This window comes from Parasteatoda tepidariorum, chromosome 6 (assembly GCF_982258835.1).
Source record: "Parasteatoda tepidariorum strain Cologne lab strain chromosome 6, Ptep-v5.0, whole genome shotgun sequence".
Taxonomy (NCBI): Eukaryota; Metazoa; Arthropoda; class Arachnida; order Araneae; family Theridiidae; genus Parasteatoda; species Parasteatoda tepidariorum.
In genome coordinates this window covers 331,309-356,387 of record NC_141760.1, presented here as the reverse complement: position 1 = coordinate 356,387, position 25,079 = coordinate 331,309, and the positions used below count along the sequence as shown (strand labels likewise).

The following is a 25,079-nucleotide window of genomic DNA, read 5'->3' as shown; positions in this document are numbered from 1 at the left end:
TTAACACTATTCCTTAAAATTTATTCATTATATAAAAATAAAAAACGATATTCTGCATCACTTATATTTATTACTATATTCAGAAATTTTTTTTTTAAATGTTTTTATTGCAAATACCTATTTTTTTAAAAAAAAATACTAATATATATTGTAATAACTATTGTTATTTTTAAAAAAAAAAATAATAACTTCGATACAAAAATCAGGATTTTTTTTAAATCTACCAGGGCTTAAAATGTGAATTTGAAAATGTTGCCCTTCTTTTTTAATGAAACACAAGTTCGTTTAAAAAATTAATTTAATCTTTACGTTTTAAAAGTTTTATCACTGTTAGATAAAACAAATTGTAAAATTAAACAGATTGTCTGAAAAAAGTTCGATGCTTAGAAATAACGTTAATGTTGCAACACTTTTATCATTTTTATTTATGCTCACCAAGAGACTGCTCGAGAGGTAATATCAAATTTCGGGAAAAATAGCTTCGGGGAAAATAAAACCCGTTTTTAGTAGAACAGATTAGTTAGAAAACATATTTTTGATTAAATTTAATTACGTTTAGAATTTTATTTATATATTGAATACATTAAATTATTTATACAATAAAAATTATTTACATTATTAATTTAGAATTTTGACTTCTTTTTTTCCTGACACTTAAAATAGATATTTTCAAAAATAAACTGCTGTTGCATTTTAACTTAATACTCAACAATTTGTCTAAATATGAAATAAAATATTTATTCTAATATAAAAGTTTTCAGCTCCGAATAGAGAAAAATATAAGATTAAAAGCATTAAACTAATCAAAGAAAATAATAAAAGAGTTTAATTAGAAATTTTACTTTGTATTTCATGTACAATCTAATTCCATAAATTACTAGGAAGTTTAAATTGTACACACAAAGAGACTAGTAGAAAAGCTTTCGAAATTTAAACAAAAAATACTTAAATAAAAGAGAAAGCAGTTAGAATTTTTACTTTGTACTAAATGTAGATTGAAACTAATGACGAACTTATAATTAAAATATCTTACTTTTATTTGTGATAGAAATTGCAATTTATGCAACTTTTTATGAGGTAAATTTATGCAACTATTATAGGTCAATGTATATTTAATAATTTTTATGCAGAAAACCAGTATCTTAAAAAGTAGCAGTTAAAAATATTTTACTTTACAAATAAAAGAACCATAATCATTTTATGGACATTAAGAAAATTACAATGCCCATCCATAAAAATTGTAATTTTCTTAAAAATAGTAAGTGCATTTAAAACTATATCTTTTAGCCAGCTGCAAATTAAATATATACAATCTAGATAAAGGTAAAAACAGTTGAAATTTTACAAGAAAGGTTCACGATGCTAAATCTTTGCACCACAGCCAGCTGTTAGCCTTGGCCGTCTGAGCAGTTTATTCCATACCAATGCATAACATGCGCTAATTTACTGCACTAATTTACTCCTATACAACTTATCCACTTCTATGTTATGTTTTCTAAATTTTTTGCACTAAATCAAACTAATTCTACGCTTTAATATACTAGTAAAATAAAGTTATTTCCAATAAAGCAACTATTTTTAAATAAAAAGAAGATAAACAAGTACTTAATGATTATATTAAATATACCTTAATTTATTTTCTAAATAGTACATAATTTGTATTCATTTTATGTATAGTAACAGAATTATATAATTTTATTAAAAATTAACACTAAAACTACTATACACTATTTTATATTTAAATACTAAAAATATTTCATAGAATTTAATTATTCATCAAACATATAAGAATATACAAATAATTTGGTTTTTAAGCATTCCTATGTAGTTTAAAAAACACAACTTCTTATGTACCATATTTTTTATTTAAATATATATATTTAAAGGAAACATTTTAGAACAAGATAAATATTGGGTTTTAGTAATCAAGTGGTAAAGATATACAAAATCTTCAGAATATTCAGAAATGATATCGACATTTAAAGAGAACTAAAACAAAACCGAAAGTTTACTCAACTGTTCCTTGGCGCTAAAGTATCTCGCCAAGGAAGCCAACAAAGCTTTGCAGCTATTTCAGCTAAAAATAGAATATATATTGAAATATACTTAAACATTATAAGTTTAAAGTTTAAGAAACAATAAAAACTTATGTTAAATGCAAAAAAAGTGAGCAAAAACGAGCGTAATTGATTATTAAAGCAAATAAAATATGATTATCAGAGCATGACTGAGTATCGGAAAAATTTTAAAATCAATTTTAAAATAGAAAAAGTGAAAAAAAATGTCGCCCTTTCTTGTAAAAAGTTATCGGACAGTCCCTAGAAAACTTCTCCGTGCAGCAAAATGCTCAAGACTTTTGTACCATTCTTATTTCTGAATTAAAAATACAGACAGTTAATTGCATCAGACGATCGCAATGCTAAACGAATGGACGGGAATCGAAGCGGTCTCAGTGAACGGCAAGTTTGGGCTACAGTCACGTGACTTTATCTTGTCCACGGGTCGGGGGTTATTCTACTCTCTCTACCCAGTATTTCAACTCTATGGTTGCACTCTCCAGTGGATCCCAGCTCATGTTGGAATCGAGGGGAACGAATGCGTAGATGCCCTTGCTAAGGAAGCATGCGACGAAAATCAACCTCGAGCTGTCACCTTTGCAGATGCGAACGCTGTCGCCAGGCGAAGGATATTCAACCAGCTTTTTAGTAAGGCAACAATCCCCGATCTAAACTGCCCAAGAAACCTCTCCTCTACAATAGACAGGGTTAGTCCTACGTCATCAACGACGTCACTAGCTCTCCCCGTTCCAAACAAAGTTTCGAACGGAGCAAACAATATGGCGTTTCTCATGTAGTTAAAAGTGGGTCAACTAAATCTTTGAATTTATTAATATAGAGTCGAATTTAACCACTGAAAGGGCAAGAAAAAGTGTTGCATATATTAATATTACGTTAATCTCTTTTTAGATATTAATTGGAGTAGCTTATTAATTGTAAATGATTATGAAAACTTTTTGTATGTATGATTGGGAGAATTAGTATTTAATATTTACCATATAAATTGTAGTTATAATCTGGAAATCGGAAATTTGTGAATCTTATTATTTGAAAAATGTTATTTCTAATTTATGTTTAATTTTTCTTAAAATATGTATATTATATTAAATAAATTTTTTTTTATAATATTGAGACAACTTATTAATTGTAAATAATAATGAAAATTTAAAAACAAATTAAAAAGTTATGTAAGGAGCATGAATAAAGTCAGATAAGTTGGTGAAAATTATAAAGCATTTAAGATACACGTTTTTAAAATAGTAAATTTACCAATAAATTTGAGCTAAAATGATAGGAAGTAAAAAAAAAAAAAAAATATTATGTAAACAAGATCTTAACACAGACGTTGACAGATCTTAAAACATATTTACAACCAAATTATGAAATAAATTTGGATGACTTGAATATTACGTTCACTGTAACAAATAAAATATTACTATGAAGGTAATTTAAAAAATTTTGATTTAGACTGTTAAATGCAAATTTTATTCTCTAAAAAGTGATAACAGTAACATTTGCCAAATATAAAAGCTGTATAACTAAATATGTATACATGCATTAAAGAGTTAAGTTTCTAAATTAAAAAATTTCTTAAAAATTTGAATTATATTTATTTGAAATGCATGCGAAATTAATATTATTATATAAGTAAAATTTAAACACCTATGTGAATACATAGATTAATAAATATGAATGTTAAATAAAAGTTTCTGTATGGGATAAGTATGTTTTAAAGAATTCTAAAAAATTCATGTTGCACTTTCTTATCGAATAAAATAGGAATCTGAGATTTTAAGATAAATTCATATATAACACCTACAAAAATTGTTCCTCTCGCATTTTAAAATGAAAATTAAAAAAAATTTTTAAATAATTTAGCTATTCTATATATTAAAATTCTGGAAACTAAACATAGTATTGACCCTTTTAACATAACACTACACTGCACTATCATAACACTACACATTAACTTAGCACTACACTAGTAACGTTAAGAATAATCTAATATTAATTATCTAATAATAAGGTATCTTAATTTTCTCAAAAAATTAATGCATAAAATTATTGTTAAAAACTATTTAATGATGATGTTGACAAATATAACAAGAAAAAATCTCAAGTCAAAATAAATCTCAGTTTAAACTAAAACTCTGTGCACATTTAACAATAAGTTAGTAACATAATTTATTCCTATTTAGTAGTTAAAAACTAAAGCTAATGAGAATTAGCAGCAATAATCAGAAAATCTTAAGCAAACAAAGTTTACAATAACTACAAATTTAATCATCAGACTTAATTAAATAAACAGACATTAGTATTGATAAATACAATCTAATTATAGATTAAAAATTACAAAACGTTTTTAAAAACAATGCATGCCTATCCATAACTAAAGAAAAAAATTAGATGTAGATAAAGAATATGTAACAAATTCTAAATAAAATAAGACATTATTATAAACATGAAACAAGAGTTAAAAATATTGACGCTTAAATTTTTATACATCAAAATTAAAGATAACTTGACCATTTTGAAACTTTTTTTATAGCATTTAATGCACTTAACTCGTAAAACCTACTGATACCCCGTATAAAGAAAACTACATAAATTAGGAATAAGTCTCTTAAAAGCGCTAAATAATTTTATTTATGTCAATAAACAACTAAAAATCTTGCCGTCTTAAATTAACATAGGAAATGCCATTTAAATGGATCGTTCAACAGAATGTTTGGAACGGAGATTGGAAGGACGCGTCGTTTGACGTCATGAAATACGTCATCACTGTCCCTGTCTATAGCTAGGCTACGTACTAGACATTTCAAAGGTATGAAGATATCACGCACCCATATAAAATCCTATCCCATCTGCAAGTAACTGTCCTCATTTGCAACTAACTCCAGACCATGTTTTTGACTGCCAGGCCATTATCGGCTCCCTCGTTCAACTTGGAGCACCCCCCATCGATATTCTCTACGGCCATCGGGCTCCAGAACTTGCAAATCTTGTTATCAAGACTTTGGAGGGCCCTAGGGCCATTCAAATTTTTGGGGCCCTTAGATTGTTTTTCTTAATTTTTTAAAATTTATTTTCAAAAAATCCATTTTAAGGGGGTCCCAGGCCATGGCCCAGTCTCGCCTAAAATGTGTAATCCGGCTCTGCTTATAAAGAAGTAAGCCTTAGACTTGATTTTTTTCTTAAATGTTCCTTACTATTCAAACAATACGAGTATTCAAATAAAACAATCTTTAAAAGGATTATTCTCTTTCGATAGTCACATTGTCGAAATACGTGATTTCAGACTTCTTTAGACATCGCCATGTTTTGATTCTCATTGTGTTAATTTATTTAATTTTATTTTCATTGTTCATTGACTATTATTTTATTTTAACAGCTTCCGTGCATTATTTTAAAATTTGGTTTTTATAGCCTAATATTGTTTTCGCCTCTTAAATAAAAGACTTTTCACTTTCAATTTAGAATTCACAATATATATATATATATATATATATATATATATATATATATATATATATATATATATATATATATATATATATATATATATATATATATATATATATATATATATATATTAAATCGTCGGGCTTTCGTACGGATAGTAAACAGAGATTATTTTTTAGTTTATTTAATATAGTGAAAGCATAAGACATCTAAGTATCGTATTTCGGGTTTTCAGGCACCCATTATTACTTTTTGATAGAAAGATTTTGTATAGCTTATGTTGAACATAAACTGCAACTCATAACCGGATTTTCTACCTGATTCTTGCGATTTAGGGGGAAATTTTCGCTCATGCGTTTTGATGCTCACATAGCATTATAGATAATCGTAACAACTGTGTAAGATCTCTCTAATATTTCTGAACTGAATTCTGAAAACAGGAAAACTCTGGAATTCCTTTAAATCAATCATGTCTTCATATGTATTTTTTTTTTTTTGTAACGTTAGATGCAATTAATAACGCAAGTAAAATTAGAGTTTTTTTTTATTTCCTGAACGCTGTTTTTTGTTTCCTTAACGCCTAGGAAAATAAAAAGCCATAGTTTAAGTGCCTTATATTTGAAGCAATGCAATCATTTCAAACTATATATATAAACTTGCCTTGAAGAATTATATTGACTTTAGCACAGACAAATAACTTATATTTTAAACGTTATTTTATTTTATTTTATTTTATTTTATTTTATTTTATTTTATTTTATTTTATTTTATTTTATAACCGTCGTTGAACAGCCGACCCAAATTCATGGGTTTACGACTACTTACGTTCAACTCCGTAGCCTTGTAATTTTGAACCAATCCAGAAGACAAGGAAACTCCTGGATCAGTACCCCCAGAGGTATTGATTTGTTGTGGGAACATGGAGGACTTTGAGACTCGACAGATTTAACTTGCATCAGTCACCATTTACTACACGGGGAGTCTTCGGCCGGCGAGGATCGAACCCACGACCTCTTGGATATGGGCCCTTTAAACGTTATTAAACTTTTTTCAAAAACCGCCAATTTGGCGACGTTTTTCCACTTAGATGAAAATTATCAAAATCACTGCCTTATTCACAGTTTTCGCAAACTTTTATGAGCCCAAGAAATGCAGCATTGGAGTAAGTTTTTAAATATTAAAAAATTCGACCACAAACGCTTCTCTTTTTCACAAAACTGTGGCTTCTTTTTTCCATATTGACGTTTTGCACCATTTTCAAAATAAGCGCAGACGGCACTGGCTTTAGATAGACTAAACTTGACCTAATATAATAGTCATGAATAACAGTTACAAATTCACAGCATTTATAAAAATAGCATATTACTCGCAAAAAGGCATCATTTCATATGTCGACGGAGTCTTCGAAAAACAGCCTTAAATCAGTTCTTAATTTTTATATCCGTTTATGACAAATTTTGCATAGAGTTAAACTAATTAACTAACTAAGTACTACTTAGTTAAGCGAAGTTAAACTCTATATTTTTTAATTAAATGCATGGTGACATGGATAAATAATTGATTATCCATTTTGATATTTACAATTATTTATAATTATTTATGGTATTTGTTATTAATAGTTATTCTTCTCGATATTTGCTATGGTTATTTTTTCCCGACAGTATTGATTCTTCAATTTAGATATTCTCGACTAATATTAATATTTTCCTCCGACCCTATTGAAAAAATGAGAAATTCTTTTAATTATGACATTAAGTATAAATATCTTCCAGTGACAACATATGACACAAAATCAAACATCTCGGGTTAAATTAGCCTGCTGAATATGACTGTTAACCATGACGACTTTTAGAACTCTATTATATAATGCATCTTTTATAAATTGGTTCTTTCATTGTCCATTTCCACCTTTTTGCTAAGTTATAAGCAAGATTCTTTCTTTTAAAAATAAAATCCTCGTCATCAATGATGTCAAAAAAATTGATACATTTGGGATCAAAAGTTCAACTTCTAACAATAATAATAATAAAACGCCACTGAAATCTAACTATTACTCGTGAGAAAGACGAAACTGAAAACACCAAAACCTGTGTGCTTGCCGTAGGGAAGAGGAGAGTTGAGAGGTGATTATTAGAAACAACAGTTTCATCAAGCAATTCATGTAGTTGAGGTATTTTTCATCCCACTTTCCTCACTAGTGACATATTTCGTTATGCTCTCTGTTTTTTCCTCAACTTGAGGTGTATTCTTGTTTGACAAGGACTCTAAAAATATATATTTAAGCACATTGTATATTTGATCCGCAAACTATTCTTTTGATAATGTTTTTGAATTCTGGCTTATCCGAACCATAATAAACTAAATTCACCTTCTTTTGAAGATGCTTTGTTAGACTTGTTGTTTTTGCCTGCCACAGTTACTTACGAACGAAAAAGGCTGGTAGGTTTTTAATAAAACGCAAATCCGTTTTGATAAAACATATAATACATACATCGAATTTTAACAACGAAACCATAAACTATTGAGTATTATCGATAATTAGTTTTGATGCTTCTTAGATGCTAAATATCGATAGCATATTTCGATACTCTGCCAAAAAATATGCACTAAGCGAAAATTATTTTGCGCCAATTGTCTCTGAAATTGATTATAATTTTAGTCATAAGAAGAAGGTGTAAGATTAATCTTTTGCTTTTGGATTCAAAACATAAAAAAGATGATCTGGTTTTCGAAAGAAAAAAAAATGTGAATAAAAAATTAATGATTTCGAAAAACTTCTTTATCATAAGATGATACTTATGTCTCGAAGACTTAATTCACTAAATCCCTAAAATGTCGTTAACATAAACACTTCAGTGGAATTGTTTGTAGAGTTAAGTATGTTCGATCCAAACCTTCTTTCACTGTGGTCGGTTTTGGAATTTTAAGTGGAAATTAGCGCTCTTTTATATTACTTGCGCCTAAATTCAATTTGTTGAGCGCCAAGAAGAAGCATACATTTTGTTTTTTTTTTCTTGCCATCTTCTTAATAGCTTCTTCTTTAATTCATTAATTCCTTCTCACAATCAAATTACATTTGAAGTTTTAAAGAGGGGAGAAAAAAGAGAGAAAATTTATTTTCTTTCACTCTTTGCTCTTTCAATGTTCCTGTTTTCTTAATGGCGGTTTTCTATTTGAATAAAGAAATTAAATGCGATTTCGATGTTCCAAAAGGCGTTTTGTATTTCGAACAAGAGAGATACTGAATAAATACTGATATTTCTACTTTGTTTAGAATAAATCTTACCCCCCTTTGAGTGATTTTTGAAAGGAATTTTGTCAAAAGAAAGGCTTTAATTATTTGTTTTTATTGTGATTCTCCATGGCAATGTTTTGGCGCGTCTTTCCTTCAAATGCTTTTGTGCTGTAAATTATGAGTAAGATATTCGGTAATGGTATTTTTGAAGACCCTTTTAATGTTTGTATCAGTTCCACGAAACTATCTAAAAAATTATCTTGTATCAAAAGAATGAGAAAGTACTTAGCATAAAAAAAAAGAGAAAACTATCAATATTCTTCGATTCTTTATAGAAACGTTTACTAAATTTTGATTTGCTTTCAAGCTCATTATTATTTTTTGCAAATTGTTAGTTTCGATATTGATTTGCTTCTAATTAAGCTCCATTTCACAGTTTCATTAATTAAGTAATTCTACTTGAAATTATTGTGCTACTTGAAAGCAACAACTTAATTTTTCTCTATGATTTAGTTTATTATTGCTGCATTTCAACAAAAATTATTGAATAGAGGTTTGAATGCCTAAATTTATGTCAGCGTTTTGATTTTTTTTTTCATTTTGTGTATGCGTGTAAAAATATTTAAAAAAAATTTTACTGCAAAATAATTTGCATGTAAAAATATAAAAAACTCCAAAATTTGTATTTTTGGATATTAGTTTTTTTTTTTTTTTGCTCATAATTAATGTTTCCGTCACAATTTTTATTTACTGTTTTATTTCATTATGTAATATGATAAATTCTGTAATAAATGAGGATAAAAAAGCACTCAATATTGGATCACTTATCGAAAATAATTTATGTTGTAATTTTAAGTAATAAAGCTTTCGTATAAATATCACATAAATATACATTTTATTCAGTAAAGATTCTAGGGAGATTTTATTCCATAAAAATGCAAAATTCTTGCTTCCGGAAAAAAAAGTAAAATAGAGAAAATATTTTAATATCATAATTTACGTGTTAAAAAAAATTTACTTTGTTTTCATTAACGATAGAAATCTTGAAAAAACAAAAATTTTAATGTTTTTACGGAATTAAAAGAGCACAATCCAAACGATTAAAAATAATTTCATAAATTCAATAAAAAATAGTAAAAGAAAACGATAAATTCAGGGACTAATTATTAGTTAAGATTCTTTTACTGCAACGGGCGCTTTAAAAAAAAATGCGTCGGCTTTTTATATGGTTTAGCATTACATTGGATTATATTTGTCTGCATTTATGAGAGTTTTTTTCTTTTTTATATTTAACAGTGTTTATTTGAGAAATAAAAAATCCTTTCGTGTCATTTTTTTTTTCGAAAAAAACACAAAGTACTCATCGAAGTAAAAGAAGAACTTTTTAGATCACAAAAACTAAATAATTAAAAAAATTATTGCACACAATAATAATAATAATTTAGAAATTGGTATATAAAATATTCATTATTATATCTTTATCTTTTGTATCTCGAAAAGTTTTGAGAATGAAGAATGTTTTTATTGTTTTTAATTCAAAATTTTTCGAAGTATTGAATGATTTTGACAAAATAAATAAAATATAAACAGTTTTTTATTTAAAAAAAACACGCACATTTAGATCAAAATAGTATTGAGATTTTTATTTTTGCTCTTCATGAGAAATAACTGTATAATCTATATATATTCTCTAGCTCCGTAACATTTTTCGTTGCAATTTGAAAGAGAAAAAAAAAATCTTGGAAATGATGAATTTACGTTTAATAATGAGTCATTAAAACGTACGATTCTTGCTTCAATTAAATCTTTTTTTCCGTCTCGACTTATTTCTTCTTTACTTAGTCTCTTTCATATCTTTCTTTCAATCTACTTCCCTATTTCTTTCTTTTTTCAAATACTCCCTAATTGTTTTTTGGATTCTCTCCAAGCACCCTTTCATTCTTAACTTTTCGAACATAATACGTGCCTTAAAAACGAGATCCAATATTCTTGTTTTTCTTCCTTCTTTCAAAATATCGTTTTCAATTGATAGTGAAAAAAAAAAAAAAATCGTTTTTAGTTCGTGACGCGAACGGCACTCGGTCCTTTATAACTTAATTACATTTTTTTTGCTTCTTATTCTTTTTTTTTTATTATTATTATTAAGCAAAACGGAATTTTTCTTAAACTCACGCCTAATGAAATATTCATATTAGAAAAATCGCGTTCATAAAAGGTCTTGTGCCCCTATAAATATTAATAGAAGACGCGATTTAATCATTTTTAGTCCGCAGAAACGCATATGGATGTGACAGTGACGGTTAAGGTTAAAGAGAAGAAGAAAAAATTATATTTTTAATTATTCATTCAGAGCGCCCTCAATTTTGAAAGAAAAAAGTGCCTTGCATATTTAGTTGTAATTAAAGTTCAGGTCAATCGAGCATTGCCAGTGTTAGAAACTCCAAATTTAAATATCGATTATTCTCCACCAAAATATGGATTACGATTAAAAAACGCTTTTATCGATAATTTTATTAAAAAATGTGCCAGACCGTTAGAATAAATTATGTTGAAGTTACCGTGGCATATTTTGCTTCCCGTGAATGTTTAATAGTTGATTTTTAAACTAATAATTTTATAAATGAAAGTTTGGGTTTAGAAATATATTTATTTTGAGGACAGAAATAAGAGTTTTTTCTCTCAGTTATTTATTATAAACATTACTATGATTTTATTATTATTGTATTGAATTTTTTAAAAACTTTTATAAAAGTTTTAAAAATAACTTTACAAAAGAAAAGTTTTAAAAATATAGTTAAGCTAACAGTGATTAGAGTTAGTTGGCTCTACTATTTTATTAGCCATGAAAAATAATTAATTAAATAAATAAATGAGTGCCTATTGGTTCTAAAATCTCAATTTAAATACACGATAATGTAAATGAATATTTTTTAGCAAACGATAAATAATTGGTTGTGGTAAATTTGGAGTTATGGGTACCAGCTCAGGCTCTAATCACTTGACTATGATTGGTTGGTAACAAATCATGGCTGCGGAATCCAGGGCTTAACATGTAAACCTGTTTAATTACCGAAAGTAGAAACAGAGTGGAGTTCAACGATTATAAAAATAAATTGGATGTTTTTTGTGATGGATTCCTCGTTGATGATATGAAATATTTCTATAGCATTTCGTCTCTTCCTCGTTTAAACTTTAATTTCCGATTATTTAACTTTTTTTTTATTATGTTGTCATATAATATCTTACATTCAAACAATATATAAATAGACATATTTATATTATGATAAATAATACAATATTCATTCCTTAAAAAAAAAAATCTTGCACCCTATTCATAAATGAAACCCGTTCAAAATTAATCTGTTTTAAAAAAGAAATACGTTTTTCCTTTGATATTTCGTAGCGTTTCAGCTCTTATAAAACAGTTAAAAATTTGATAGCAAATAATACTTAACAAATATATTTTATTTCCTTGGTTTTTATAAAGAAATAAATGAATGAATAATATTTAAAATAAACTTTTCTTTTTATTAATATTTTGCTTATTGTATGCAATAAGCTACTAAGACGAGCGTCATTAATAAGAAGTTTAAGCATAATTTTTTTTCTCTCCCTCCCTTTTCCTGTGGGTGGCTGTCATTCGGCTACAATTTATGAAGTTATTTTCCGCTCTTCTCATTTATGCAAATTTTCAGACTACTCGCTATTCTGAACAATTAAGTTGAAATAAATTGCTGTACTTTTCAACTCACATAAGATTTAAATTTATAATTTAATTAAAGTCGCTCTCTACACTGTTTATATCCTCGCATATGCGGCAATTTTTGACAAAACTGAGCCCTATAATTTAAACCAACATTTTAATTCAAACTCTAATTAAAGCTAAACAATCCTATTAAGAAACCCTAAAAATACTTGAAACAAGCATCATTTTTATTATTGATTTTGGCAAAGCTCTTAAGTAATTTTCTAGGAATTCTTTTGTTTTAATTTCGAAGTGGAAATTTTGATTGCAGTATGAATTTTTTTACGACTGCTTTCATTGTGTCATATAAAATAATCATTTTAGTGAATAATGTGCCTTTTTTATTTATTTATTTTTTTACTGTTAGTTCGATAACCTCATTGTTTAATTTTGAAGTGGAAATTTTGATAGCTGTATGAATTTTTTAGGGCTGCTTTTCTTATGTCATATGAAATAATTCTTTTAGCGAATAATGTGCTTTTTTTCACTAATAGTTCGTAACAGTTATTCTTCAAAAGCCCCTCTCCTCCCCTATCGAATTCAGCTGTTAAGGGGTCTAAATGTTCTTTTAAACCCCGTTGTTTAATTCTTCAAAAATAAACTGATTTTACATATTTACTTTAATTTACACTATTTTTCAAAGCATGTGAAATATAAGACCGTTACAGAATTAGATTTTGAGAAATAGAGTGCTCGGAATTTTAGATTATACATTTTTTTTCACTAAATCATACTAATACAAAAATGCAATTATAATTTTTTGTAAAGTAATTAAGTATTGTTGCATTTGCCTGTTTTTAGATTTTCGATCAAAAAGTAGCGTTATTATTTTATTGATGTGGTTATTGGATCAATTGTGGTCAGTATTTTTTATGTAAATTATGTTAAAAGAAATTTTTAGCATTTCAGTCTTTTTCTTACCAGTTTAAATAATGATGAAATTAAATTTAAAAATCCTAAGAGAGTCAAATTTATAGATTTAACTCAATTCTATTACCAGTATAATTTTATTATTATTTTTTTTTTTTTTTAATTTTTGAGAAGAATCCACAGAAATACAAAAAATCATTTAAAAAGAAATGCTATTTCTTCTAATTTAAGAGGAAAAACAACGTTACGAGTTTTCAATCAGTATCAAGGGATAAATAAAACTACACAGCACAATTATGATTTTAGCAAAGAAATCTGTAAAAGAAAAATAAATAATGTAGGTTAGAATGAATTTCAAAATTGAAGAAATAGTTCGAACGAAAGACTATTAGCACATTTAAATCCCTATTTGATTCCATCATTCTTTCTTCTGTTGCTATTTCATTTTTTTAAATTGTTAAAATAATAGTGGTACATTGTTATAATAATGGTGGAATAGTGGTTATAATATTTTGTCTATTTTATAATAGTTGCATTCTTTTTATTTCAGATATTCATTGAAAAATTTTCATCTGTACTTAATGCTTTTATGCTTATTTTCCCAAGTACCTGGTAAGTGTTATATGATTATCTTGTTTATTAGGGGAAGATTTCGTATTGTGATCTGTAGCTGAATAATCGCCAAGTTTTGGCAACTTCCGGGCAGCGACCCGCGAGAAACTAAGAAGAAAAACATCACAGAAAGGGACCAACTCGAAAGGTATACATATAACTCGTAGCCACCCCCGGGCAAACATCTAGATGTTTATTTGTTTTTTAAATTTGCAAGTTTGAAATCTATTTGGCACCTTGGCTATTGTAGTTGGCGCGACAGATCACGATACGGAAATATCCCCCTTATTTGATTTAAAACAGTTCTTTGAAGATTTTTTCGTGATGTGAAAATAATTTTGTTTAAGCGCATATGCTGTTTTCACTGTTATGTTCCCATCTTCGTGAGAAAATCTCGCCAACTTGTCCCCTTTAAAAAATTTTAGTAATTTTTTTTTCTGTCTGTTTTTATGGTAAAACAATTCTTTTCTATAAATTTAGAATCAAAGCTTTACTAAGCAGTTTAAGATACTATAGCAGTGTTACTTTACTAAGCAGTGTTTTTTTTATTTATTTAATTTTTTTTATTTTATTTTCCTTAGCGAAGAACTTTGAAGAACACCCTTAAATACAATTTGCGTTATTATGCAAAATACTTATTTTCTTATCAGCAGCTTTCAGCTGTTGTTGAGTAAATAAACAGAAATAAATAAGCACAAGGGCAGGAAAAATAATTAAAATTTTCTTTAAGATTCCAATTTTGTAATCTGCTTTAATAGCTTAACCTTTTACAAATGCATACACATTAAATTTTTGAAAATATAAAACTAGCATCAATATTGTAATAAAAAAGTTGAAAAATTGTTTTTATTATTTTCACTTCAAAATTAATTATCCGATTAAAATTAATCATTAATTTTAATTATCCAATTAAAATGAATTAACTTTTACGTTTAATAACAGTTAAAATTAATAAACTCTTATGACATAATAACATCGTATATTCTTAGTTTACTGCCATTTTTTTAAAATCCGAACTAACTTAGATTTAAAATGAAATTCCTAGTATTTATATATTTATTAACGTTGAAATGGAAAATCTACAGTTTATTTCCTTTTTCTACATCCTTCTACAAAAAATAATCTCGAAGAAGATACAATTCAACCATAAGTTAACGACAGGATGAAAAATATTTTCAACATTGCCAACCATTTTCAAAATGTTAAGCCATTTCTACAAATGTAAGAAGAAATTTCTAGAAATCATCTTCCTCGAAAGTACATAGGTGTGGGAGTGGTATGGGAGGACAAAAGTAGAAAATTACCCGGGTGAGTTAAGAAGTGGCGGTGCCCCCCTGCCTCAAAATATGCCTTTGTGTTGTCAAGGCTTCACTTTGGGGGACTATAGGGGCACTAGAACCGCGAGATCCGCGAGGCGTGAGCCCCTACTCTTCCAAGTTACAAATGGTGTCTTTTCCGCCATTTTTTTTTTATTTTAGAACAGCTGCACTTTTTACATTTCTTTGTTATTTTTCGTAGAAAAGGGTGGCATCAGCACTTTTTTCGACAGGCAACACTTCTCAACTTTTTTTTATTGTTCCCCAAATCCACTCCTATTTCAAGCGTGACAAGCCCACCCATAAGTGTTACGGTGTTTCCCGTTTTCTTTTCAAGCCATTTTATTTTATTACCTTCCAATAAATGGACTAAAATGTCTATTTAATTTATTTTTTTTAAACTGAAGCAACGAATATTTTTTTCTTCTTATCATTTATATTATGTTTACAGACAATACCCATCAAAGTCAAAAACAGGGAGGTATAATATTTTGAATCAGAAGAATTTGAAATCAGGAATAATATCTTCTGCTTCTATTTCAACTTATAACTAATTATAATAATAAAAAGAAACGTGTGTCTCATTAATGACTTTTGAGCCGTTTGGGCTAAAATTCTGATAGCGGTTTTAGGGGTACGTTTCACCCCCTTCACGCCTTGATGGAACTAACCCGCTGGACATGGAGAGGAAAAGCACGAAAACCTTCCACGGTTAGCCTGACAACAAGGATTCCCTATGATCCACCTACCACTGAGGATATTTTACATCAGTACTGTGGTCGGTATGAGAAGGGTGCGGAATTCGAATCCATCTGCCATTGCCGAGATTTGAACTCGGTTCACCTTTTCGAGAGGCGAGTGCTCTATCCCCTGAGCCACCACAGATTAAATCAAGAATTAGTAACTTAAAACAAAATAAGAAAATTGAAATAATTAGTGAGTTAAGCGAGGGACAGAGATATGATATGTTCATCTATTTTCAAAGTTTTACGTTAAAATGCATAAAACTTTTAAAGATTCTAAAGAAAATTGTAAGACTTAGAAACCTATAGTAATTTTTATAAAAATCAATTTCACCTTCATAAACTTTAGAGGTTCCTAAAAATATAAGGGGCTGGGGCCCAGTAACCCCTTTTTATCCCGCCCTGCTAGTCAAACATGTTAATAATGCATGTTTGTAACGCACGTTAATGTATGTATTTTAAAAATGTTAGTTATGCGTGCATGAAAAACATTTTACGTATAAATAAATGCATGTGTATCAAACACGTCAGCTGTTAACGAATTTAGTTTTAAGAACATGTGATTTAGTAGGGGAATTTTTTTTTTCATGATGTTTCCATACAGAAATGAAGCTATACTCTGTTGGAAGCTGAGAAAAACCATTATTCCTAATAGAGAGAGCCTGCTTGCATCTTAAATTCACGCTAAATGGATGCCAAGCTCCAAGCGCGAACAAATATCAACATCGCCAACTCTTGAAACGACGTAGCACGGCGTCCTTTTTGCTTGTAAAAAATAGCACGAATTAAATTTCTGTCCGTCGAGTTAAGCTTTTAAAAGCTTTTGTATTGTTTTGAAAGCATAATAATATAGATAGCTATATGATATATGATATCTGAGTAAAACGAAACTATATGTGGTCGCGGATGATTACTATACCGCAATGGTCTTTTCTTAACTTGCAACGGGGTATAATATCTTTACAAACCCTAAAATGTCATAGTAGATATTCGTCCATAGCGGTTTTTAAATGTGAGTTCCAATAAAATGAAAAAGGAATCAAAATAGACATTTATTGCCAAGTAAACTAGATACAGATTTCATTTTAGATTACATGCTTAAAACCTTCTAATCTTTTAAAATGAAAATTTTTTACGTCACATTTGCCAGAACACTGTGTTATTTTCTGTTTTCTTATTAGACGTTTTTTTTTTCTTTCAGCGATTTACTTCTAAAAAAAAAAAGTTCTCAAAAATAAAATAAAAATTAACATTTACGAGGTTATAATTTTGTACACTAAACGTGCAATATATCCCAAAATTTTTTTAATTTAATTTTTCATAATATTTTACTTCCTTTAAAACTGAAAAAATTAAAACAAAATTTTATGACTTCCACAAAACCACGACAGTTTGCTAAGTTAAAAATCTCCTCTAAACGAGCATCCGCCGTATAAATAATGCATGAAAACTTTTTATTTTATTATTCTCTCTCCTTTTTTAAAAAAGTGTCTCTAAATTTATGTTCTCTATTAATATAAATCACGATAAAACAAGATAATTCTGTTTAATGCGAGCTATTTTTAACCACAACCGTATCATTTATTTTGCATATTAATTTTTCTTGCTTTCGGCTTCGAGCTTATTGTTTTAGAATTAAAATTCTTTTTTTTTTTCGTCATTTAGCTTGTTTAAACGGAACAGTTTAGTTTTGTGTTTTCCATCGTTAACTGAATTCGCTTTTAACTAAATTGAATATTTAATTACTTAATTCGTTTTTTTCCCCCTTTGTCTTTTTTTTCTTAGCTTTAAACTTCGTTTTGGTCGAACACACAATGCAATTGTAGTAAGTGAAATTTAATTACATTCTAGCATTGTACAATCGCCATTTTTAAATTGCTTTCTAAATAACCCTTTTAATTTTCTCTATTTTTTGTGTTTTAAGTAAAACGACAAAGTTTTATTCTGAAGACGGTTTATAAAATCAAATAAATAGTAAATTTTGATAGTTATGTCGAAATGATATAATTTAAAGTTTATTGCAATAGTGATCGAGAATTATTATGATAGAATTACTTGATTTAATTTTTTTTTCTTTTAAGCTTTGTGATACAAAACGAAATGAGATTGGAAAATAGCAATTATTACTTGATTGTTTTTAAAGTGATTATTCAGTTATTAGTTGCCCATTTGTGGATTTGGCATAATCATTTTATCACGCAAGGTTTTTCTACGTGTTTACAATCGATCATAATTTCATTATTCACGATTTTTTTCGGAAAATTAAAAAAACTCAGCAGGTTTTAAACAAATTAAAAAAAAGAGATAGAATTGTACAATTTTTTACGCCTTGTTTAGAAAACTAAGTATTTATTCTCATTCACTTTTAAATTTAGTTATTAAGTTTTTTAACAGATGGCAATGCTAACTAAAAATGATTGTAAAGCAATGTGTTAAAAATGCCAATATTCGCAACAAGAATGTTGCACAATCTGAAGATAAATTAACTGACACCTGTGCAAATATTTTGTTTGAATTATTTGACATGCAGCAGAAAACCTTGTTTTACTGTTTCAGTTAGCAGCGCCATCTGTTGATGAACATTGAATATTATTGCAAAAGTGCTGATTAAGTTATTTTACCTTTCCGCCTAAACTCGATGAATTTTTATTTTTCAATGTGAACATAAATTTTTAAAGCGCAATCTACGGTGACGTCATCCAAAACTCTTTTCTTAAGTTACTTTTCGTCCAGCGGGCAGCAATGCCCCATGTAACATATAAAAAAGAAGAAAAGGTTAATTGATACAGTATATTTGAAAAGTGGCAGTCTACAATTTATGATTTAGTGCCTCGATCCTATTTTTGTTTACTTCTGAACGATTGTGTTTTTAACATGAACGAATAATACTTATCTATAAATTATAGTTTTAAAGTTGTATTTTTTTTGTTTTTTGGTTTCATTTTTTTCATACTTCTCAATTTATTAAACCAAGACTGGATTTCCGTGAATTTCTGTTGGTGTTTTTTTTTAAAAATTTAACTGTGCATTTGTGTAGAAACAAATTTTTTTAATCATTTCCGAATCATTTACCTTAGTTCATATATTCATAAAAAAGTGTTTCTGTCATATTTTTCTTTCTACTTGTTTATTTCATTTCATTACATCATAAACTTATAAACTTTACTGTAAACATAGAAAAGAAAAAGTCTTCGGTAATAATTCTTATTCAAACACATATTCAATAAATATAAGTAATCACGCTTTCCCGTATTTATCACTTGGTTAGTTTCATATGATTAGTAGTGCATATCACCTACATAACATGCATTTTATTTAACACATAAACAAATATTAAAATGAAGAATGAGAGAAATTAAAATATTTAAATTCGTTCCTAATTAACTTTAAAAAATAAGCATTTCTCTAAATTAACACGAGACATCCTTAAAGAATTAAAAACTAAGCATTTTATGGAACTAAAATAAAACAAATCACAAACGATTAAAGCGAACTTCAAATTAATTAGAAAATACTAAAGGAAAACGATCAAACATCATTGTACTGAACCCTGTAGCGGTTGAGCTTTCTATCATAGCGTGGCACTGAACCCATTTGGTGAAAAGTTTTGCCATTTTGGCGAACTTTGAAAAAAAAAAAAAATCCCTCTATTAACACAAAACATCCTTAAAGAATCTAAGCGTTTAATAGAACTAAAATGAAACAAATAACCAAACAATTAAAGCAAACTTCATATTTAATTTAAAAAATAATACTAAAAGAAAACGATAAAATCATCGTCGAGCTGGAAGTTAGGTTTTTCACTGAAGCATGGCTCTGAACCCATTTGGCGAAAAGCTTTGCCACTTTTGACGAATATTTTTTTGTGCCTTTTTTGCATACTCTAGCATTAGAGTGGAACACGCTATACATTTCTCTGTGCTTTTCGGAAGAAAAAAAAAAATCAATTTCATGCATTGATTTTTAAGTTTATTTCATTGATAACGATGTGTAGAAGTTGTTGAGTGTGAACAATTGTTTAGTGCGAACACCGCCATTACGTGTAAAACAACATAATTGCGATGAAACTCCAGACAATTAATCTGCGGAAGTCGATAAAGCTAATCCCTGCATACCACAAATCTTCCTGAACATTCCGCGATCCAAACAAGCCTCCTCCCGTTCATGAACAATTGATGCATTCAGCACACATGAATCAACTGGAATGGGATACACATCTTACAGTTTCCTCTAATCCATCTGTTTGCACATATAAATGCGGCATTAATATTCCTGCCAACAGAGCATAAACTATAGAGATGATCTCCTCAACCCCTTTGACCATTGGTCAATATCGATGACGGCTCGGCACACCTGTTAGAAGATAACCGGAAGAAGTTATCTTCTAACAGGATCTATCTCTTAATAAACTTCGAATCCATCTCTGTTGTTGTTTTTGCGTTTTGTACATTATGTCTATTTTTTCGTTGTTCTCTTTATTATTGCATTCGTATTTTTTACCTTGAGGTCTTTTTCATGTAATTAATATTTCTGAATCAGAGACCCTCATGGATGATTCCATGTAATTCCGTAACTCAAAAATAGCAAATAAATTTTTGTTTTGGCAAAAGGTTGATTATCTTTGATGACTTTTACTTTCTTTTTGCAGAATTTTTGAGGTTATGTAGATTTTTTTTTCTTTCTATTTTTCGGGAGGAGGATTTTGGGGTTTTTGTTTTATCTCTCCCATTCTCTCTCTCACTTTTAATTACATTTTAGGCTCTTTTAAATAGTAATTCTCCATATCTCTGCAATCTTGTTTTTCCCATTTTTCCACATTTCATTCTCCGTATTTCAAAATTGCTTCTGAATCTCTCTTAATATTCATATTTTAATGCAATTATCTTGCAAATTTAGAATTTGTTCAAATAATATTTCAACACATTCTTAATAGAACATCAATTCTGAATTTCTGTCTTAAACATTATGTTTATTAACTTTGAATGTTTTCTGTTTTTCTAGACAAATTACGATATTTTTTTAGGGCATTTACACTATTTTTGGGCATTTTTTAAGCATTGAAATCCGGATTTGGCATATCATATTTTGCATAAAAGAAAAATTGTTTAAGATGCTAAATTTGTTTGTACAAAACAAAGCAAAATTTCAAATGGAATTAAATATCAATCTTTATTTGGTATCAGAAAGACAGAGAAGACATTCAATTTCAAAATTTAGGATTTAAATCACACTAAATAGTTTTTATTAAAAATGTATTTCTTTCTTGAAGTAAAAAGTTTAGATAAAATTATGTTTCGCAGCAAATGCAAAATAAATTTAAAAAAATACTTCATTAGCCCATTCGAGTTAGCCTAAATTGATTTCAGTAATATACTTTTGCAAAAAATTTTTATGTAACTCTTATTGCAAATAAAAAATAAATAAACCAACAGGTTTTAGTTATATGTGCACGTAATAGATAGGTTCCAAAATATAAATTATTATGTCTTTATTAAATTATTACTATATAAATTATTACTAAATAAATAAATTGAGAATTATTTTAAATATTAATTAGTGATTTAATAAATAGTTTCCGAAATATTAATGAGTGACTAAGTAAGTTGAGAATTATTTTAAATATTAATTAGTGATTTAATAAATAGTTTCCAAAATATTAATGAGTGATTATAAATAAATTGAGAATTATTTTAAATATTAATTAGTGATTTAATAAATAGTTTCCGAAATATTAATGAGTGACTAAGTAAGTTGATAATTATTTTAAATATTGATTAGTGATTTAATAAATAGTTTCCAAAGTGTTAATGAGTGATTATAAATAAATTGAGAATTATTTTAAATATTAATTAGCGATTTAATGAATAGGTTCCCAAATATTAATGAGTGACTAAATAAATTGAGAATCATTCTACATATTTAATAGCGATTTAATAAACAGGTTCCCAAATATTAATGAGTTACTAAAATTGAGAATTATTCAAACTATTAATGAGTGACTTAATAATTTGAGAGTTATTCTAAATATTAATTATCGATTTAATAAATGGGTTCCAAAATATTATTGAGTGATTTAAGAAATAAGAAACTGTAATACTCTATAAGTCAGCATGAGAAATGGGGAACAAAAGAACCTAATTTTAAGACTTGAGCTGAAAATAGCTCTTTATTTTTAGTAATTTATATTGATTATTTTTAAAAATTTTTATCTAGTCCCCTATCCAGCATTTTGGGAAAACAAGGAAAATCGCCTGGGAATCAAAGAGAACAGTCTGGACGGCGACGACGGAGACCTAGGGACCGTCCCTTGCAACTTGGAATACAGTGCTCTGGTCTTCCATCGATCTGGCGTGTCCTAGAAAAATAAGTGTACAAGATCATCCCAGTCTTAGTGACGACAGAATTGTCGTTGGTCACTGAGATAACTTATCTTGTATCTGTTTTGATTGAAATGTCTTTCCTGTCACACTGTGTTTGTAGCTAGAACGTCTCTCTACTACATCTTCAATTTCCTCCTCTTGAAATTGAATTGCTTGAATGATTTACAAATTACCTTTTACGCATCAATTTAGTTTTTTTCATGAATTAAATTTGACATTTTGGAAACAAAAACGTATTTTACCTTTTTCTTTTTAGTTCTGTTATTTTATTTTCCCGGTACAGGCGTCAAATTTCTTATCTCTTAAAGCTGGAAATAATGGCAAAAAAGGCAATTTTTACTTAGAAATGCGTAACTTAGCCAGCCCTTTGAAGCAGAATTTAAAAAAAAATAATTCAGTATTTTTTTATTGCATTCATTTGGGTCAAAATGCGTGGAAAATATTATAATGCTTAATATTATTATATTTTATGCATTCTCAAATGTATGGTTATGAAATACAGCATGAAACACCTTTTTTCTGCGTTAAAGGTAAAATCTTCCTAACAGGGCTCACATCTAAACAGCAATATGTAACATTTGCACTTCATTACAATTATTTAGATCTTAGAAAATCAGTTCTGCATCATATTTAATTTTGATAAATTTTTGAACATGAATGAAAAAAAAACAATTAAAACTACTTTTTATTAGTTTTTATATTTTATATAAATATATATATATATAGTGCCAACATAATTCCGATAATCGAACAGAATAATTTAGCAACTATTAAATTGTTTTTTATGTTTACCAAAATATACTTTCGCTTGTAATTAGACCGTCAGAAAAAAAATATTATATAAAAGGAATATCGGTGTCTTATCTGCACCAAATGGTTAAAAAAGAAAAGTAAATCCAATACGATAAAATATTTTTAAATTCTATTGATTAAACTCAATTAAATTTTTTCGTTATTTTTAATTATAACATAAATAATGATAACATTTTATCTTTTTTGCTGATTGTAGGATATTTTTATAATGTATTTCTTCACATTTTTGTCATGAAATAAAACCCACTACTCTCAAATAAAATATTTATAGACCATAAAGCTTCCCGAAATGTTAATTAAATTAAATTTATTACCTTTTTATCTTTTTCAATCGTAATTAAACTGACGAACAATGGTGTTAAATCCGATTATACTTTTGCACAGACAATCGCTTCATAAAGGCTACAGAAGAAAAAAAAAACTTAAAATATAATTTTTTTAAGTAATAAAATTGTCCTAACTAAATGTCCAAGTATTGGATGCTGGGTCTTAAAAGGTTATGTTATTCATCCCATTCAATTTTCGTTTGCTTAAACTTGAAAGCTCGGGGTAATATAGAGTGGTAAGCTGAACTTTTTACAACGGTGATCTTTTCCACGAGATACATCTGATTCCTAACATTGTTTTCAGATACGTACTTTGCAATGTTCGGAAAATTTCGCTAGATCACCGATTATAAAGAGAACATCTTTTATTAATTACCTTCAAATGACGATGTTTTTCACGAAAAGTTCTCATTAAATGCGCTCTTATGAACCATTTGAAAATGTATGCTTACGCCCTAAGCCCTTCAATTGAATTAATCGTTTATACATGATTATTGTAATTTATAATCGAGGAAACATGGGGAATTGTGTTGTTGTGTTGCACACTAAAAACGCCATTAGACAAACAAATTGGCCTTAACTGCACCGTTCACTTCATGATTTTTTTTTTTTTTTAATTTTTTACTTCCGATTTTTAATCTTTCTTTTCTCTAAATTTTTACAAAAATGTCGTGTCCGCTTTTACAAAATGTGACTGCTTTCCCCATCCGATTCGCACTTCATTATTTATTTCATAAAGTCCTCTTGTTTATGGTCATTTTCTTGGTTGTCACGAGAATACCAGTCACATGAGTCAGAAGTCTTGTCAACTTTTCTTTGTTTTCTTATCTATGTCAATCGCTTTCGGTCCCTTTTCTTGGGATTAAAGTAAATTTATTTCCATACTTATTTTAAATCTCTGTAAAGTGCAGGATCTTAACTAGTGCTAAGATCTAAAGATCTTACTAGTGCGAGACCAAGTGTTTGTTATCCATACGTGAGTTCGGGAGCACACATTGAGGATACCCTACCAACACCTACTAGAAGGTGGTTATGACCCTACACACCCTTTAGGCGCTGTTTTATCTCTTAAAAAATGATTTTTTTTTTTTTTTTAGATTTGTTTTCCTGTTTGTGTGCCGTTCCAAAACAATTAATTGTCTATGTAAAAATATAATTGGATTCACCCTTGTGGGTCGGAGTTTTTAGTGACCATGAAAAATAAGAAAAAAATTAGAAAAATCGAGTCACATTTTGGACTATTTCTGGTCATATACCTTATAATGTGAGTCTAATGGATTTTTTGTCATGGCAAAAATATGAATAAATACTTTGTCAAAAGTATCCTACACTGTGCATCTTTTGAGTGCATGTTTTGAGTATTCTACACTGTGCATTTTTTCAAAATGCATCTTTTTTATTTGACAATTAAAAATAATTAAAGTAGTTAAGGGTAATTTTGGGTAAAAAAAATGGAAATTTGGAAGAAAATTAATTTTTTTTTCTTACTATCCGTATTTGAACTCAGTTTAGTAATTAGC

General features: G+C 28.1%; 1 protein-coding gene across 2 annotated transcripts in view; it reads left to right on the top strand.

Moving 5' to 3' along the window:
• The window catches only part of LOC107454759 (xylosyl- and glucuronyltransferase LARGE1), a 168,155-nt gene that overhangs the window by 35,812 nt on the left and 107,264 nt on the right, over positions 1–25,079 (top strand). For both annotated transcript variants that reach the window (XM_043040565.3, XM_043040567.3), the window contains exon 2: positions 13,920–13,981. The gene's annotated coding sequence lies outside the window, so the exon portion shown is untranslated. The remainder of the gene's footprint in view (positions 1–13,919; positions 13,982–25,079) is intronic.